The sequence below is a fragment of the Zingiber officinale genome, chromosome 10A, assembly GCF_018446385.1.
Source record: "Zingiber officinale cultivar Zhangliang chromosome 10A, Zo_v1.1, whole genome shotgun sequence".
In the NCBI taxonomy this organism is placed as follows: domain Eukaryota; kingdom Viridiplantae; phylum Streptophyta; class Magnoliopsida; order Zingiberales; family Zingiberaceae; genus Zingiber; species Zingiber officinale.
The window spans coordinates 82,595,776-82,602,793 of NC_056004.1; the positions used below are offsets into that span (position 1 = coordinate 82,595,776).

The 7,018-nt window shown below is 41.5% G+C and overlaps 1 pseudogene; it reads right to left on the reverse strand.

Annotated features, from left to right (window-relative positions):
• Positions 1–2,670: 2,670 nt before the first annotated feature.
• Positions 2,671–6,643, reverse strand: LOC122027275 (annotated as a pseudogene).
• Between the last annotated feature and the right edge of the window lie 375 nt (positions 6,644–7,018).

Consider the following 7,018-nt stretch of genomic DNA (forward strand, 5'->3'; position numbering starts at 1 on the left):
CGGCAGAGCCAGGAGGAAGTAAATCGGGGTCGGCAGAGCTAGGAGGAAGCAAATCGAGATCGGCAGAGCCAGGAGGAAGCAAATCGAGATCGGCAGAGCCAGGAGGAAGCAAATGGGGATCGGCAGAGCCAGGAAGAAGCAAAATGGGGATCGGCAGAGCCAGGAGGAAGTAAATCGGGATCGGCAGAGCCAGGAGGAAGCAAATGGGGATCGACAGAGCCAGGAGGAAGGAAATCGGGATCGGCAGAGCCAGGAGGAAGTAAATCGGGGTCGGCAGAGCCAGGAGGAAGCAAATCGAGATCGGCAGAGCCAGGAGGAAGCAAATCGAGATCGGCAGAGCCAGGAGGAAGCAAATCGAGATCGGCAGAGCCAGGAGGAAGCAAATGGGGATCGGCAGAGCCAGGAGGAAGCAAATCGGGGTCAGCAGAGCTAAGCAGAGTCAGCTCGATCTACAGGTTTACGGTGGAGGGCCAGGAAATACAAAGCGCAGAGGCAGGTCACAATGGATCGGAGAAGCTAAGTAGTGCGGGTGCGGAGAATTTCAGCGGTCCTGCGAGAATAATCATTACATTTCAATAGTGCAAGCGAAGGCGGAGGTTCCTGAAATGAAAAGATGCTCTCACAACCAGTAACAGCCTGCCAGTTGTCTCTCGTTACAAAACAAAACCTATGAGCAAAGGCGGAGGTCCCTAAACAGAAAGATGCTTCCACGGCAAATGGCGATACGACAAGTGTCCAGGACTAGACGACAAAGCCCAGCGTCTAACGTTTTCTGACAGGATGGTAGGTTCTACAAGGGACAAGGCATAAAAGAGGAAGAGATCCCTCGTACGCAGGTACGCGCACACACTCCCTCGTCACTTTCTTCCACAACTGTTTTTCTTCTTCTCTATGCTTTTTTCTGGGGGAAAAAGGACCTGACTTGAGCGTCGGAGGGCCTGATCCGGGGACTTTTTCCCTGGGTTTCGGTCTCTAACGTGAAGAGGGGAGATCGTCTGAGTGTGCGCAGAGTCCTGCAGCAGCGTCAGCCACCCGTGGGAGCTGAATCACCTGCGACTTCCCGTCAACAATCGGGACACCTCGACCAGCTTCCGTCCGACTCAGCCTCCGGACGGGATCAAATTTGATGGACAATATACTCAATTCTAATTTAAGTGCTGAATTTAATAGGAATTATACTCATTTTTGAACTTTTTGTATCTAAAAAATATGAGAGACAATTAGATAACGATATTTGCATAAGGGAGTTGAAGTAAGCAAAACTTTACATAGAGAGAGTGGAAAAAAAGTTTTTTTGAAGATGAGGACTCATGTAAAGTTGAAGTTATATTTAGGAATTTTTCTTTAATTTACTCATAATTTTATAAATTTATAATTTTTAAAAAAATAATATAATAATTTTGAACCGTGACGAACCATTCATGAATCATGAATCGTGAATCGACCATTCCGAACCGTAAATTGTAATCATCTTAGACCATTAAAATTAAAAGTTGACCCTTAAGAACCGCCGAAAGGGATTCCTAGACCGTTCCGAAAAAATTAATAAAGTTATATATAATATTTATTTAATATATTTTTTATGGCCCCGTCCCACATTCTCAATTTGAGAAAAAAAAATAGCTTTGAAATTTCATGCTCTTGAAATAAAAACCTCATCCAATTTTTTTTTTTTATAAATTTCTGTAGAAATCAGAGATGCACTAAGGTTTGAATGGACCATCGTTTGTTAGGATACAATGGCTAAATCACTTTTAGTTATCTAGCACAAATGGGTATATGGCTAATAGAAGCACAAAAGCTAAGATAAGAAACAGGATAAGGGAGGAAGAATAGATGAACATTATCACAGAAGCACAAAAGCTAAGAGAAGAAACTCCATAGAGGAAGAATAGAACCAGGTTTTTTATTGGATGCTCTTGTTGTGATAAAGGAGAAACTCGAATAGACGATCATTTTTATGAATACTATTATCAATTGTACATAAATAATATTGATGAATAAAATTTATAAATTATATCCATCAACAAAACTTTATCGAGCTTATAAATAAAATTAAAAATAAATAAATAAATAAGATCTTAAAACAAACAAGTTTGGAATAAACTTGTTAACAATAAAAATTTTAAACAATCAAATAAACTTAAATCAATCAAGGACTCCATGACATCTAGATGAATTGAGCACAAGCCAAGTTCAAATCAAGATAATCTCAAAAAAACAAAAAAAATTTGGACGACCATTTCAACAGACATTGTGCTTCTGAGCCCATGCTCTTAAATTTTCGTATTTGAAGCAATAGCCAATTTAATCTTGAATAATTAGTTTCTCTCTTTCTCATTCTAGTGCAATGGTGGATTAACAAACCCAAGGAGTTATCTAGTTAGTTAATTGAAAAGAACTATTTGGCTTTTAGATTTCTTCCATAAAAGACTCAATCTCTGTTTTCCCTTGCGAAACTATTCTCTATAAACACACATTTTCTTCTTAGTTAATCGCTTACTTATACCACAACATTGTGGCGAACAATGGATTAAATATCTGCATCACTCCATCGATTGTAAACAGTGACTAAATGCACCTTACTGAAAAGAAAGGCAAACACTTTCTCCAGTAAGATTCATATGAGAAACACAACTGCTTCAATCAACTCAAGTTGTCATCAGCAACTTTAGAAAAGCTTCCAAATGACTAGAATGATACTTGATTTGAGGAACTAAATACACTCGACCATGACCAGTTCATGCGACAGCTAGATACGACGGAGTAACTGAAATGCACAAAATGAAGGACATAATGTTCAAGGGGCATCACAAAGAAGTTCATGATTGACCACAACACTGATATGCTAAAAAGAAGACTTCAAACCTTGATAGATTTGCTAATGCACTAGCTCAGGAGCACCCTAAATCACAGCACAAACTAGCATTGATTTCTCAAAGCATGCTATCTGTCCTAGCTGGCAACCTCCTGAAGAAGTTGAGTGGGACTGATGGTAGTTTATGCCTGAACCTAGGGTGCCTCAGCACATAAAATCCAGTTAGGAGGGCGACGACTTGGAATGGCGTTACATAGAGCACTATGGCAGATGCAAGGCAAAAGATCAAAAATAGCGCAGTTGCTCTAGGATCTCTCCAGCTTAATAGTGATTGAAACCTCTCTCCTTGTGTGGCGAGGTCTCCAACCACAGTTTGCACCTTTCCAGCAACACTCCTTAATCGATCGTACCTCACCCTTATGATTTCTGGAGGTCTTGTTGAAGGAAATCTGTCAAATTCCTCATCCAGCTCATCTGGATTTGCAGTGTCTGCATGAGAGAGCCGAGTATCCATGTGAGGAGGCTTCCTTGGCCGCCATCGATAGTACCATACTCCAATCAAGAACAAGTAGAGGAACATTGTTGGAAGTATCAATTCAGGGTAGAGAACCAGTATGACAAAGAGAACATGGATGAGTACAGTTGTGATAGGGTTCTTCCAAAGGCAAATTTGGCTGAACCATTTTCCTGTAGCAATCAAACCACTGAAGACACCCATGATTCTAAAGAAATTAGCTTTGCTCCTTCTCATGCTCCACATATGGTAACCCACATCCAACATGTATTCTACCACCTCCTTTCTTAGTGGCGGCTCTGCCCGGCTCAACCTCATTGAGACTATCTGCGTGGATTGATGCCTCAGGTAGTCAAGTTGGCTAGGAGTCAAAGGATGAAGGTAATGCATCTTCGGCAGTAATGGCCTGGAATAAGTATGTAGCATATTAAGCAAAGAGGAAGAGGAGAATCGAACAGCCAACTGAACTTCCCCCATCTTCTTAACCCCGGATGTATGCAAAACCAAGAGAGGATATGAGTGAGTGTAAACTTTATCAGTCTCTAGTGTAGAAAGTCGAATCCGAACTTTGCCAATTCTGTTATCAGTAACACCATTAGCCTTCTCTCCACCCTGCAAGTGGCAGTTATCAAATACACCAATGGTGATAACAGTACAAGGGTCGAAAATTTCCCAGGTGTATTGCTCATTCCATTTGGGGTTGGAACTGTCAATGATTGTTCTTGTCCGAACCCATTTATGCCCATACTTAGCCACACAATAAGCATCAGTGGTGCCACGCCCATCCTTAGTCTTCATTGGCAATAATGCCTGAGCAGTTAGTATGCCAAGCTCTAGAATACCAATGCTTGGTTTCCACAACTGTTTTGCAGTAGGCCTAAGATCACTGCTATAGTGTGTGGATTCATCCAATACATGGTACCCTCCATCCAGACTTAACCTTAGATGAATGCGACTAGCAAATTTCACTTCCTTCTTCTGCTCGCCATCAGCTACCACATGCTTCTCTAGGTGGTACCACCTTGAACTAACAACCCGACAGTCCAATCTCCTCTCAACATTCTGTAGAGAAATAACAACCTTCCCTAGCACCTCATCCTTGTTTGGTCCAGTTCGTTCTTCCACACTTAAGATCAAATGTTCCTCAAAAGGTTCTGCAGCAACAAGCATCAAATCTTCATTCCACAGAGGATTGGCAGACCTGCTTGATGAAATTCTAGTCCTAAGAATTTGACCACCAAGGTTAACTTTAACAAAGACATCAGGGAAGCCTGGTTTTGGATTGAGCAACAAATCTTGAGCCTCAATGACATTAACTCTCAAATACCAAAGCTTAGGAGATAGGTAGACCTTTGACCTAATACTGGCAAGGCCATCACCAGGAACGGTTGCAGCATCAGAGTGCCAAGCTTCTGGGAATGCTTCATCTGCTTGTGTACCCATCCAAACAGCCAGCATCAATTCTCCCTTTACCTTCTCACCTTTGCGGTCTGCCAAACGATACCACTGTGGTGCCAATGGGCTATCCGGTGGAACTCTTTTTGGAACCTCATTAAGATCAAACAAAACCATTCCGATGAAATCATCCTTTACTAAGTCCTTGTCCTTAACAAAACCTCAACCACAGAAGCTTGGATCCGCTCTTTTGAAAAGGCAAACACTTGGTTCCATTCAGGGTTACTCTTCTTCTCAAAATACCGAGTTGTGCCTTTGTAATTACCGAGCTTTACCTCCACATAGGGATCACAGCTCCCAGTGACATCCTTAGCCGGCAGATCCTTGGCTTTCACAACACGCACATAGAGGTACTGCATTTGTTCAACAAGGTCATAAGTGTTGGTGAGCTTGTCACCACCGCCAAGTCCGCCTCCTCCAAGGCGAGGAGCAGTCTCCTTCAAGGTGAAGTCCTCCTGAGGTAGAGGGAAAGGCCTCTGCATCTTCTGGGCTAGTGGCAAAAGGAGAAGAGTTAATATCACAGGATTAATCAATAAGGATGGAGAACTTTCAATATTACTTTAGTGAACATGCAAAAGGATGGAAATGGAACTGGAAGGGTGGGAAAAAAGATGTTTCCCCATGAGATTTGCTTGTGCCCAACTCTGGGCTTCCATGCAAGAGAGCATTGTGCCCTTAACTTTGGACAAATTATGAACAAATGGAGAGTGGATATATTTTAAATAAATTCAAAGCTTCATATCTCTTGAAGTAAAACAAGGAAAGAAGGCTTTATCATAATTTACATCTTTACAAAAAAGGGAAAAAAAAACAAGAGAATGAAATTATCGGCCCTCTTCCATCCTTACTATCTTCCATTCTTATCCTGTTACATTCTAATCCTCTTTCACCTCTTCTCATGTAAACAGAGCTAAAAACCAACAACATCTGTAATTTTTTAGATATATCAATGAAATAAATACTTCAAAAATTCTTTTTACAGAAGAACATGCATGAGGATGATCAGAAGAAACATAACTATTCCACGTTAAAACCCAAAGATTGTTGAACTCAAAGCCTAGATCTTACGCCTTTGAAAGGTAAAGTGTGTGCTTTCTAGTAAAACTGACATGTATCTCAAGGTAAAAGGGTAGGGTTGAAAAACAACTACTGTTCTAACTTCCGAGCTGAGAGAAGATTACTGCATTGAGACTAAATTATAGGTGAAGATACCAGGCTGAACTCGTGTAGGGTTAGCCTGAAGTTGAGATAAACAAAACCAACTTCATCTTCCAAACTCGGATGATTTACCACCCCATCCGCATCGAACTCATGTATGAAATACAAAAGCCCTAAATCGCAAGTTTTCTTTTTTTACCCTAAAAACAAAAAGAAAGAAAGAAAGGAAAGCTTTATTGCACAAACTGCGAAAAATGAGAACAGAAAACCAAAAAAAAAAAAAATGATGGCACAAAGTAATTCTACACGCTTAACGGAGCGGTAAAAAATTGAAAAAAAAAAAAAAAAAAAAAAAACTAGAAATGAACAAGAAAACCGAAAAGGTTCAGCCTTGAAGCGATAGGGGATACCTCAGACGAACACAATGGCGATCAAGGGAGAATGAGAAGTCGATGGACCTCCAAGGAAGGCGCAGGTGACGGAGATGGAATGGCTCTGCGCCTCTGCACTCCCGCTTGCATACAGCAGCACTTCCGGCGTCTGATCTCTCTCAGCGGATGGGAACAAAGGAGAGATCTGAAGCGAGGTTGACGGGGGGAACGAGGCAGAGAGCGACAGCGAACGAGCGAGCGAGAAAAAGACAGCACGCAAAAGAAGAGCACGCAGCGAAGGAAAGCGGCCGCTGCTGCTGTGGTTGCAAGCTGTGGTATTAAAAAGGAATAAGAAGCGAGGTGAATGTGTCGTATTGGGAGAAAAATAACATTTTTTAATTATTTTTTTTGTCCAAAAACAGTAGGAAATTATTACAAGTGGGAATTTGAAAACAAAACATGGAAGGCGAACGTGGTGTGGAGTGACCCTGGTCGGGAGGTTGCTTGTCACGTGACGACCCCACGCTGCCGTCGTGAATGGAGCCAAAAACCCAACCATGTTACGAGATTAAGTTCATCCTTTTATTTTATTTTAAAAACAAATAACGATTTTTTTTTACAAAATACAGATTTGCTAGGGTTTAGACTAACTTTGGATTATGAGTGTCTTGTCCCGAAGCTAAGTGAGATGGGGTGTCGATG